General features: G+C 39.9%; 1 long non-coding RNA gene across 1 annotated transcript in view; it reads right to left on the bottom strand.

Moving 5' to 3' along the window:
- Window positions 1-12423, bottom strand: part of LOC133045527 (uncharacterized) — a 38733-nt gene that overhangs the window by 25899 nt on the left and 411 nt on the right. The window contains exon 2 of the long non-coding RNA XR_009690273.1: window positions 8035-8104. This is a non-coding gene — a long non-coding RNA (uncharacterized LOC133045527). The remainder of the gene's footprint in view (window positions 1-8034; window positions 8105-12423) is intronic.

Below are 12423 nucleotides of genomic sequence, written 5' to 3'. Positions count from 1 at the left end.
CTTGGAGCCAATCCCTTGAGTCCCTCTGGGAAGGCCCTTACCAGGTTATTCTTTCTTCTCCCATAGTTGTCAAAGTGCCAGGAATTGATTCCCAGGTGCATCACACTTGATTTAAGAGGTGGCGCCCTGACCAGAACTAAGTGATGTCATTTTATGTCTTTGTAGGTTCTGACTTTGTGTTTTTTAGATGAGCCTGATAATCTATGTGAGCTTGCTTCTGCTGACTCCAAAAATCCTGAGTCTGCCATTTGATCCCCAAGACAATGACTTCCTGTCCTGGGCTCCCTCCTATGCTGCATTCCACAATTGGTCTAACTGCTGGGTCTGTGGAGCGCTCCCCTCTTCATCAGTGGAAGGCTTCCTGTAGTGGGCATCTCCATTTCAAGGAAAAGACTTTCTCCAAGTCTGTGAATACCTTTGACAAAAACAATCATGTGTGATATGCCTCTTCTTAATGTGATAACATCTAACGATCCTAAAAAAAGTGCAACATTTTGTACTTTAGCGATGGACATGTGACTTTTAATTTTGATTATACATTGTGTTGGTTTAATGACTATTCTGCTACACATAAGAAGGTAAATGGGTCTAGATCTGGTGGCTTTTTACCTGACTTTACCAAATATGGGATGAAGTTATATGGCTAACTCCTGAAAAGGGACATCTAATATCTAGTGCCCCCATATGCTTGGAACAAATACAGCCATCTCCAGAAGTTAGCCAACAACTTAATTATAATGATTGGAAACAATTGAGATTTTTGCCTCAGTAAATATGCAATGTAATCATTTCCGTGTTTTCCAATCCCAGTTCAGGCCCTCCCTTTGCCTGGCCAGGCACTAGTTGGGACTGGATATCTGTCATGCTGGCTTGCTCCAAACGGGACCTACTGGATATGTGGCTCTTACCTGTGGGCACGGCTTCTTCCTGGCTGGATAGGGAGATGCACCCTAGGTCTAGCTTTTACTCAGGGCTTCATATTTTCAGAGCTTCCAGAGAAGCCTGCTAATTTACCACACCTGAGAACTTGCAGGGCAAGGTGTGTATTTCACTGGTATGATTATTTGGCTGCAGTATTTCTTCCCTCTCTGGGAACTACAGATGTTATGCTTCAAGTGGATGCTCCAACTTTACTCACCAGGCTTTACAAGATTCTCAAAAAGCTATTTCAGCTCTTAATGTTGAACAAATACAAATACAAATTAGAAACGTGGTTTTACGAAATAGATTGGCCTTATTCTGACAGCTGCACAAGGAGGAACTTGTGCCATTATTCATACCCAGTGCTGTACATACATACCTGATGTGAGCTCTAATGTTACTCACTTTATTAAACATATGAACAAAATGATTCAGGCTATGGATACTTCTGAATCCTCAACTGCCTCACTTTGGGAGATTTCCATGGTGGAAAACTATCCTAATTGTAATGATTTCGATTGCTCTGTTTTTCCTGTTTTCTCCCTCCATCTGTAACTGTGTAGCTGGATTTGTTTCTAGTTGCATGACAGCTTTTAAGTTACAAATGGTTGCTCAAACTCCTGAGACTGTGGCAGCTCCCTTCAACTGTTACTTGGGTCCCTGGATCAGAGACCTTCAATATGAGGGTTAGGAGAGTATCTTGCCTCACCAATTTAGGGAAGACACCTCTTATTAGCTTGGAATCAGTTACAGAATGAGAATGACACCCCTTTCCCTAGGCAACATAATTCTCCTAAAAGAAAAGGGGGGAATGGGAATGAGAGGGTAAGGAAGGCAGGCCAAGTGTCTCCAAACGGAAGAAATAGGCTCAGACATTTTTTATCTCTTTCTTAAGTAGCAGGAGGAAACAAACAACAAGTGTTTGGTTTTTTCCCCCTTCTCTATATGAATGTTCAAAAAGGTTTCTTTTAAAATTCTGTGTTGCCATAAAGACACCTTGTTCCACCTGAACTTAACTGTTCTCAAACCTTGAGCTAACCAATGCTATTTTCTTATGGAAACGTTTGTCTTAAGCTATGTTAATGAACTATGTATTCACCCTACACTCTGTCTTCGAGCTGTTCCCCTAAGACTCAGAACCCACTTGACAAACCAGCATGTTTTACTCATGCAAGTGTTCTCTTAAGCTATGTTAATGAGACTGTATTTGCTTGGAAACTTGCCTTTCTTCAAGATTCTTACCAATCATTTTATGGCCCGGGACAACTCTCCTTGTGCCAATGTTATCTTAAAACGCATGTTGTGGGTGAGGGGCCTGGTGCCAATCTCTGAGTTTTGAGACATTTCCTTTCTCTAATTAGCAGACTTCTAGTAGCTATATAACATCTGGGTAAAGAATAGCAGCGGGGCACTCTTTCTGCCCCCTTCTGTCAGAAGCTTTCTCTATCTCTTTCATACTTTAATAAAACTTTATTACACAAAAAATCTGAGTGACCAAGCCTGGTCATTGGCCCCAGATTGAATTCCTCTCCTCCAGAGGCCAAGAATCCTGGCGTCTTTCATGGCTCAACAACAACCTTTAACATACTATTCATTTTGAACTCAGTTTCTGCTGGGGAGCATAGAGTAGGGTATTGTTTTTACCTACTCTGTCCCTCTTTTAGTTGGTATATTCAAGCATCTACATTTCATGTAATTATTGCTGGGCTAGAGAAGCAAAAAGCAAAGGAGAAAAGGAAAAATATTCCCACTTGAATGCAGAGTTCCAAAGAATAGCAAGGAGAGATAAGAAAGCCTTCCTCAGCAATCAATGCAAAGAAATAGAGAAAAACAATAGAATGGGAAAGACTAGAGATCTCTTCAAGAAAATTAGAGATACCAAGGGAACATTTCATGCAAAGATGGGCTCAATAAAGGATAGAAATGGTATGGACCAACAGAAGCAGAAGATATTAAGAAGAGGTGGCAAGAATACACAGAAGAACTGTACAAAAAAGATCTTCATGACCCAGATAATCACAATGGTGTGATCACTGACCTAGAGCCAGACATCCTGGAATGTGAAGTCAGGTGGGCTTTAGAAAGCATCACTATGAACAAAGCTAGTGGAGGTGATGGAATTCCAGTTGAGCTATTTCAAATCCTGAAAGATGATGTTGTGAAAGTGCTTCACTCAACATGCCAGTAAATTTGGAAAACTCAGCAGTGGCCACAGGACTGGAAAAGGTCAGTTTTCATTCCAATTTCAAAGAAAGGCAATCCCAAAGAATGCTCAAACACAACTGCACTCATCTCACACACTAGTGAAGTAATGCTCAAAATTCTCCAAGCCAGGCTTCAGCAATACGTGAACTGAGAACTTCCAGATGTTCAAGCTGGTTTTAGAAAAGGCAGAGGAACCAGAGATCAAATTGCCAACATCCGCTGGATCATCGAAAAAGAAAGAGAGTTCCAGAAAAACATCTATTTCTGCTTTATTGACTATGCCAAAGTCTTTGACTGTGTGGATCACAATAAACCTGTGGGAAATTCTGAAAGAGATGGGAATACCAGACCACCTGACCTGCCTCTTGAGAAACCTATGTGCAGGTCAGGAAGCAACAGTTAGAACTGGACATGGACCAACGGACTGGTTCCAAATAGCAAAAGGAGTATGTCAAGGCTGTATATTGTCACCCTGTTTATTTAACTTATATGCAGGGTACATCATGAGAAACGCTGGGCTGGAAGCAGCACAAGCTGGAATCAAGATTGCCGGGAGAAATATCAATAACCTCAGATATGCAGATGACACCACCCTTATGGCACAAAGTGAAGAGGAACTAAAAAGCCTCTTGATGAAAGTGAAAAAGGAGAGTGAAAAAGTTGGCTTAAAGCTCAACACTCAGAAAACTAAGATCATGGCATCTGGTCCCATCACTTCATGGGAAATAGATGGGGAAACAGTGGGAGCAGTGTCAGACTTTATTTTTTTGGACTCCAAAATCACTGCAGATGGTGACTGCAGCCATGAAATTAAAAGACGCTTACTCCTTGGAAGGAAAGTTATGACCAACCTAGACAGCATATTAAAAAGCAGAGACGTTACTTTGCCAACAAAGGCCCATCTGGTCAAGATAGCTATGGTTTTTTCAGTGGTCATGTATGGATGTGAGAGTTGGACTGTGAAGAAAGCTGAGCGCCAAAGGATTGATGCTTTTGCATTGTGGTGTTGGAGAAGACTCTTGAGAGTCCCTTGGACTGCAAGGAGATCCAACCAGTCCATCCTAAAGGAGATCCGTCCTGGGTGTTCATTGGAAGGACTGATGCTGAAGCTGAAACTCCAATACTTTGGCCACCTCATGCGAAGAGCTGACTCATTGGAAAAGACCCTGATGCTGGGAGGGATTGGGGGCAGGAGGAGAAGGGGATGACAGAGGATGAGATGGCTGGATGGCATCACCAACTCGATGGACATGAGTTTGAGTAAGCTCCAGGAGTTTGTGATGGACAGGGAGGCCTGGCGTGCTGTGATTCATGGGGTCGCAGAGTCGGACACGCCTGAGCGACTGAACTGAACTGAATTGAGAACTTCAGTGGGATTTGTTTTTTCTATTGTATTCCTTTGGGTTACTTGTACCATTTTTAGAATTCCATTTTATCAATAGTGGTTTTGTATCTCTTTCTGTAGCTATTTAGTTCTTGTATTATGTTATGTATACGTAAGCTTTCATAGTCCTCTGGTGTCAAGATTTCACCAGTTCCAGTGAAGTGCAAAAAACTTTACTCCTTTAAGATCCTGTATTATTAGTTGTTCAGTTGCTAAGTCATGTCCGAATATTTGCAACCCCTAAACTGCAGCAAAGCAGGCTTCCCTGTCCTTCACTATCTCCTGGCGTTTGCTCAATCTCATGTCCATTGAATCAGTGATGCTATCTAACCATTTCATCCCCTTCTGTCCCTTTCTCCTCTTGTCCTCAATCTTTCCCAGCATCAGGATCTTTTCCAATGAGTTGGTTCTACCCATAAGGTGGCCAAATTATTGGAGCTTCAGCTTCAGCCTCAGTCCTTCCAGTGAATGTTCAGCACTGATTTCCTTTAGGATGGACTGGTTGGATCTTCTTGCTGTCCAAGGGAATCTCAGGAGTCTTCGCCAGCACAGTTCAAAAGCATCAGTTCTTCAGCACTCAGCCTTCTTTATGGCCCAATTCTCACAACCATCTGTTACTGGAAAAACTATAGCTTTGACCATACAGACTTCTGTCAGCAGAAGTCTTTTTAATACACTTTTAAATACACTTTTTCACAGCTTTTTCTTCCAAGGAGCAAGGGTCTTTTAATTTCATGGCTGCAGTCACCGTCCACAGTGACTTTGGAGCCCAAGAAAATAAAATCTGTCACTGCTTCCATTTTCACCCCTTCTATTTGCCATGAAGTGATGGGGTCAGATGCCATAATCTTTTTGAATGCTGAGTTTTAAGACAGCTTTTTCACTCTCTTCTTTCACCTTCAAGAGACTCTTTAGTTTCTCACTTTCTGCCATTAGGGTGGTGTCACCTGCATATCTGAGATTGCTGGTATTTTTCCCAGCAATCTTGACTCCAGCTTGTGAATCATCCAGCCCAGCATTTTGCATGATGTACTCTGCATATAAGTTAAATAAGCAGGGTGACAATATACAGCCTTGATGTATTCCTTTCCCAATTTGGAACCAGGCCATTGTTCCATGTCTGATTCTAACTGTTGCTGCTTGTCCTGCAAACAGATTTCCCAGGAGACAGGTAAGGTGGTCTGGTATCCGCATCTCTCTAAGAATTTTCCACAGTTTATTGTGATCCATATAGTCAAATGACCATATAGTCAAAAGTTCATTAGTGTAGTCAATGAAGCAGATGTTTTTTTGGAATTCCCTTGCTTTTTCTATGATCCAACGGATGCTGGCAATTTGATCTCTGGTTCCTATGCCTTTTCTTAATACAGCTTGTACATTTGTAAGTTCTTGGTTCATATACTATTGAAGCCTAACTTGAAAATTTTTGAGCATTATCTTGCTAGAATGTGAAATCAGTGCAATTGTATGGTAGTTACTATCAGACAATGTTATAATTTTGCCTCAGTGAAATACAATTTAGAAAACTTAAGAAAAAATTCCACTGTATTAACTAATATATTTAATCTTTGTATTGTTCAATCTCCTTTCCTAATGTTTCAAGTTTCCTCTTTTCATCATTTCCTTTCCAATTCAAGAACCTCCTTCAGGTCTCTTACTTTTTTTTAAATAAGGCAGATCTACTAGAGACAAATCCTTCTAGTTTTCATGTGAGAATGTCTTGATATCCAACCCCTTTATTCCTGAAGAGTATTTTCACTGCATATCAAATTCTGAATTACAGTTCTTTGTTTTCAGCACTTGGAAATGTGATGCCCCTTCTTTCTGGCCTCTTTGATTTCTGGTAAGAAACTTGCTATGATTCAAATTGCTTTTCTGTTATAGGTAAAGTGTTATTTTTTTCTTTTTGCTTTCAAGATTTTTCACCATTAGTTTTCAGAAATTTACTTATGATGTATCTTGGCAATATATTTTTGGGGGTGTATCCTATTTGGGGTTAGCTCAGCTTCTTGAATTTGTAGGTTTATGTCTTTCACCAATTTTTTTTAACCATTATTTATTCAAATAACTTTTCAACCCCACCCTCTTTCTTCTCGCCCTCTAGGACACAGATGAAATAAATATTAGATCATTTGTTATACTACCACAGATCCATGGGGCTCTATTTACTTTTTTTCCAACCTATTATTCTCTGCTGGTTAATTTCTATTGCTTTATCTTTACTTTCACTGATCCTTTCAGTATTGTTTCCACTCTGCTGTTGAGTTCATCTAGTGAGCTTACTATTTCCTTTATTGTATTGTTCAGTTTTAAAATTTCCATTTGATTTTTTATATTTTGTACTTCTTTGCTGAGACTTTACGGTTTTGTTTCAAGCATCATTAAAGTATTTTTATCATGCCTGCTTTAATCCTTTGTCAGATAATTCCCATCTCTGTATCAAGACAACTGTCTTGTCTTACTCAAGTTAAGATAGTCCTGATTTTTGGTATCAGTGGTTTTCATTTGTACCCTGGACATTTTTGTTTTTTTTTTTTTTTTTTTTTTGGACATTTTTGATTACTACATTATGTGACTGGGATCCTACTTAAATCTGTTTTACAGGTGCCTCTGACATCAGCACAGAAAGGCAGACCTCACCCTATTTCTGCCAAGTCGGGGTGAAAGTCCACCACCCTGGCTCCGAGAGTATAATAATAATTAATTTTATGTTTCAATTTGATTAGGCTACAGAATGCCTAGATAGCTTAAGACTATTTCTGGATGTCTGTGTTTCCAGAAGCAATTACTAGCACTTGAATTGGTGGGCTGAATAAAGCTAACGGTCCTCCCCAAAGTGGGTGGATATCATCCAATCTATCAAGAGCCTGAACAGAACAAAAGTTCAAGCCTGAATGCTTGAGTTTAAGATACCAATCTTCTCCTGCCCTTAGTGTTTCTGGTCAATCTCTTCTTTCCACCTACCTCTAGTTTCTCAGGAGAACCCTAATACCAAGTGCCAGTTTGGGGGTGGGGGAGAATGCCTTGAAATTGTTCCCTACATCACTTTCAAAAACACTATAGAGGAAAGGTCTCCTTACCACTGGGTGATCATGACAATCCCAGCTCCTCTTAGCCTTTTCCGAAATCATATCAGCAAGACTATCATGGACGTCTAGGCTCCCCACTTAACCTTTGCTGAGGGGGATAAGGGCCCACTTTCTTCCATCATGTTTGGCTGCAGTAAAGCAGTTATTGTCTGTAAGTTTTCTGTCTTGCTAAGTTGCTTCTTTCTTGGTCCTTATTTATTTTCCCCCAAAGTCCATATGTTGAAGCCCCCAGTGTGGCTATACTGGGAGATGGGGTTTCTAAATAATAATTAAAGTTAATGAGGTCATAATATTGGGCTTTGATTCAACAGGACTAATGTCCTTATATAAAGCACACCAGAGAACTAGCACTTTCCCCACCCAGACCCCTCCCTATGTACACACACCAAAAAATGACCATGTAAATATATAGTGAGAAGGAGGACATCTACATACCAGGAAGAGAGCCCTCACTGGAAACCACAAGTCAGCAAGACCCTTGATCTTGTACTTCTAACCTCCAGAGCTGTAAGAAAACAAATTCCTGCTGTTTAAGCCACCCAGTCTGTGGTACTTATGACAGTCCTAGCAAACTAATACAGATTGCCTTGGCTCAAAGTTTCCCATGGGGTTGCAATCAAACTGTCAGCCAGGATCATCCCAAGGATCAACTCCACGCTCACTAACATGGTATTGGCAGGATTCAGTTTCTTGTGGGATGCTGGACCAAGGACCTGTATTTCACTAGCTATTGCTAGGAGGCCTCTCTCAGTTCCATGGCACAGGGGTCTCTCCATAGGGCAGCTAACAATATGGTAGCCAGTTTCCATCAGAGCAAGGAACTGAAGGAGCAAGGGAATAAGAGAATGCGAGAGCAAGTGTCTGCTCAAGATGGAAGCCAGGCTTTTACTTAAACCCTAATCTCAGCAGTGACATCCCATCACCTTTTCTTTTCATTAGAAATGTCACTAAATCTAGCCCATACCCAAGGAGAGATTTTAAAAGGGCCTGAATATGGGAGGTAGGTATTATTGGTGGCCATCTTAGAGGCTCCCTACAAGGTCTCAATGGCCAAATTTGGGACAATTTGAGCAGCATGATGATGACACTAGTGGATTAAAATTGATAGAATAAAAATCCATGAATCCATACTGTTATATAAAACAATTGAATAAATAAACACAAATTTCAACACATGATGAGGTTATGTCCTGATAAACCCATCATAAGTTGCAAATACATTTAATACACCTAACTTACTGGACATCACAGTTTAGCCAAGCCTATCTTAAATGTGCTCAGAACACAGTAATCTAAAGTTGGAAAAAGTCATCTAACACAAAACCTATAATAAACTACTGAATATCTCATGTATTTTATTGAATACTATACTTAAAGATCCAGAATGGATGTATGGAATGGTTCTAAGTGTCTTGGTTGTTTACCTTTCCGACTGTGTGGCTGACAGCTTCACTGTCACTCCCCAGCATCACAAAAGTATCATACTACTTATTGCCAGCTCAGGAAATGATCAAAGTTCAAAATTCCATGTACAGTTTGTCCTCAACTTTTGCTTTTGCAAAGCACAAAATTATAAATTGAATCACTGTAAGTCAGGGACTGTCTGTAAATAAATAGAGGGGAAAGGACACAGCTATTCCTTACAGTAGAATTACATTTAACAACGGTAGAAAGAAAATTACCATTAGGTATATACCACATTAATAAATGCCATGAGCAAGAATAGAATCTAAAATTACAGGATGAAATTCTGATTTTAAAAAATAAGGTAAATGCAAAGTCTTAAATTTTCTCCCCACAGGCTACTTATTAATTTATAAAGAAAAATTTTAAGTTTATAGTACAGAAATCTGATAAATAACCAGGCTTAACCAGTAATGACATCAATTTCATATACCTGTAATATGCTGCACCAAGAAAGATACAACATCACTTCCGTAATATGTCTTGCCAAAAATGCATAACCTTAATTTCATTAACCAGAAAACCCAAACTGAGGGACATCTTACAAAATAGTTTTCCAATACTCTTCAAGTGTCAAGGGCATCAAAGACAAAGAAAAACTAAAGAATTGTCTAAGATTGCAGGTGGCTAAGATGACAGGAAAAACAAACACATGGGATCCTAAATCGGATCTTGACCAGAAAAAGGACAGTTTGGATAGTGAAATTTAAATGAAGTCTGTAAATTAGAAAATAGTATTGTATAGGTGTTAATTTTCTCAATTATTTAGTTATGTAATATGCAAACATTAAAAAAGCTGGATGAAAGGTATACAAGAACTCTGTGTATTGCTGTTATTATATTTCAAACAGCTTTGCCTGCCTGCTAAGATGCTTCAGTTGTGTCCAACTTTTTGCGACCCTATGGGCCATAGACTGACAGGCTCCTGTCCATGGGATTCTCCAGGCAAGGATACTAGAGTGGGATGCCATTTCCTTCTCCAGGAGAATCTTCCTAACCTAGGGATTGAATGTGTGTGCCTTACATCTCCTGAATTGGGAGGCAGGTTCTTTACTACTAGTGCCACCTGGAAAGCCCATGTGTAATTTAACCACTAGCAATAACTCCTCTAGTCCTCTTCAGCACTAGGCAACTACCAATATATTTTGTCTCAACACAGTTGCCTATTCTGAACACTTTATGTAAATGAAATCATATGGAAATGGAAGTTTTTTGTAACCAGCTTCTTTCATTTAGCATGTTTTCAAGGTTCCTCCCGTTATATGCTGAATTGTGTCCCCCCAAAAGGTGATGTTCTAATAATGCCAGTACCTATGAAAAGTGCATTTATTTGAAATTTGGATCTTTGCAGATGTCAAGTAAAGATGAGGTCATTAGGTGTGGTGAGTCCTAACCCAATGATTGAGTCCTTATAAAAAGGGGAAATTTGGACACAGAGGTAAGACACACACAAGAGGAAAAGATGTTGAACTTTTTTATGTGCTTTATTGACCATTTCTCTATCTTCTTCGAAGAAATTTCTACTTGAATCGTTTACCTAGTTTTTAATCAGTTTATATTTTTTATTGAGTTGCAAGTGTTTATATATACTGAATGCATGCACGCACACTGTTGTATCCAACTCTTTGCAATCCCATTGACTGTACCCTGCCAGGTTCCTCTGTTCATGGGATTCCCCAGACAAGAATGCTGGTGTAAGTTGCCATTTCCCCCTCTAGGGGATCTTCCCGATCCAGGGATTGAATCTGCATCTCCTGCATTGCAGGTGATTCTTTACTGCTTGAGCCATTTGGGCAAGAATTCTGGATACTGAATCTTTATCAAATACATGATTTGCAAGTATTTTCTCCCATTCTGTGGGTTGTCTTCTTGCTTTCTTGATGGTGCTATTTAAAGCACAAGAGTTTTACAATGTTATATCTGGTTTCCAATACTTCTGTACATCTAGAATTACTTCAACATAAAAAAACTAAAAATCTATGTAAGAAGTTTGGAAGACTGTGCTCTAGACTACCAAAAGGAAGGAGAAATGGAATTCTTCCTTTGCTATTAAATACAATTCTGTTTCTTTTCCTTTTTTTTTTTTTCCAGATTATACAAGTGATGCAAATTCTCTGGAAATTAACATTAGTAAACTCACCATCCAGAGATAATTATTACTGTCACTGAGGGTTATATTCTCACACAAATATATAAATATTCATAAAAACTGAGGAGCACTTGTTCTTTGCAGGCAGAACTATTGTGATGCCATGTGACACCAAGGAGAGGTAGTGGTGGCTTGAATTGACTCTATAGGTGAGTGATGGCTGTACTTTAGGAGAAAAAGAAAGTTTTATAGAGGGCAACCAGAAGTAAAGGAATGTCAAGGGAGCAGTGAGTAAACTCTTTATACTAAGCCAGACTGGATGACGTTGGATTTTGAAGGGCTTTACACTGCAATGGATGTGATCCATGCAGGCCACGGGGCATCCTTAAGGACTTCTGGACAAAGACGGCTGCAGACAATGTAAATGTCTGTGATACACTTCATATTCTGAGTACTCACATATAAATGACCATACGTCCTGTTGGTCACAGCCTCAGTTACACCTTTGATCTTCTAGTTGTACCCCCTTTCACTCTCAAAATGCCTAAGTTTGGGGGATAAATATCATCATCTACATACACACACATAAAATATTCTATTTTAATTCACTAAAAAAAAAATGTACATTGGCTGTGAGGCAGGAGGTAGACAGGCCCAGGCGATTGGAGATTCATTCCCTATAGACTGAAAAACTCCAAGATGAGAACAAGACAATTAGGGGGTGGAAGTTGGGCCTTTACAGTATAATCCATCTTGGCTAAGAGATGCATGTGCACACATGGGTGGATCCTGACATATACCAAATATGGGCTGTGAAACAGGAGAATCAAAATGACTGGCCAAAGGAAACCCAGAAGAAATGCCCCATAAAAGTAATTTTGTGGGTGTGACTCAGCCACTCACTCTCAGTCTGCCTGTGTGTCTACCCACAGTCCTGTATTCTTTTTCCTCCTATTAAACCCTTTATTTGCGTCATTACTTTCCTTCTTTGGGGCAATTCTTCTCCGCAAAGCCAAAGACCCAGGGCCTTTGTCACTGATCACATGTCTAGTGGTTAGGATTTGGTGCTGCACTGCCAGGACCCTGCCTCAGCCCAGGGAACACACGCCCCGCTCCAAGCCCTATTGCTGGCACCCTAGATGAGCTGCAACCCATTAAACTGACTTTACGACACACATTAACTGTTCCTAATCCCAAAACTCTGACCAAGATGCCTGTCAGGTTTTAAGGAGGAAAAAGACACCGTTTAAGTTTGGATATGCACACTTTTG

The sequence above is a fragment of the Dama dama genome, chromosome 24 (assembly GCF_033118175.1).
Source record: "Dama dama isolate Ldn47 chromosome 24, ASM3311817v1, whole genome shotgun sequence".
Classification (NCBI taxonomy): Eukaryota; Metazoa; Chordata; class Mammalia; order Artiodactyla; family Cervidae; genus Dama; species Dama dama.
The sequence above is the reverse complement of the archived record's forward strand: the minus strand, read 5'-3'. Positions and strand labels throughout refer to the sequence as shown.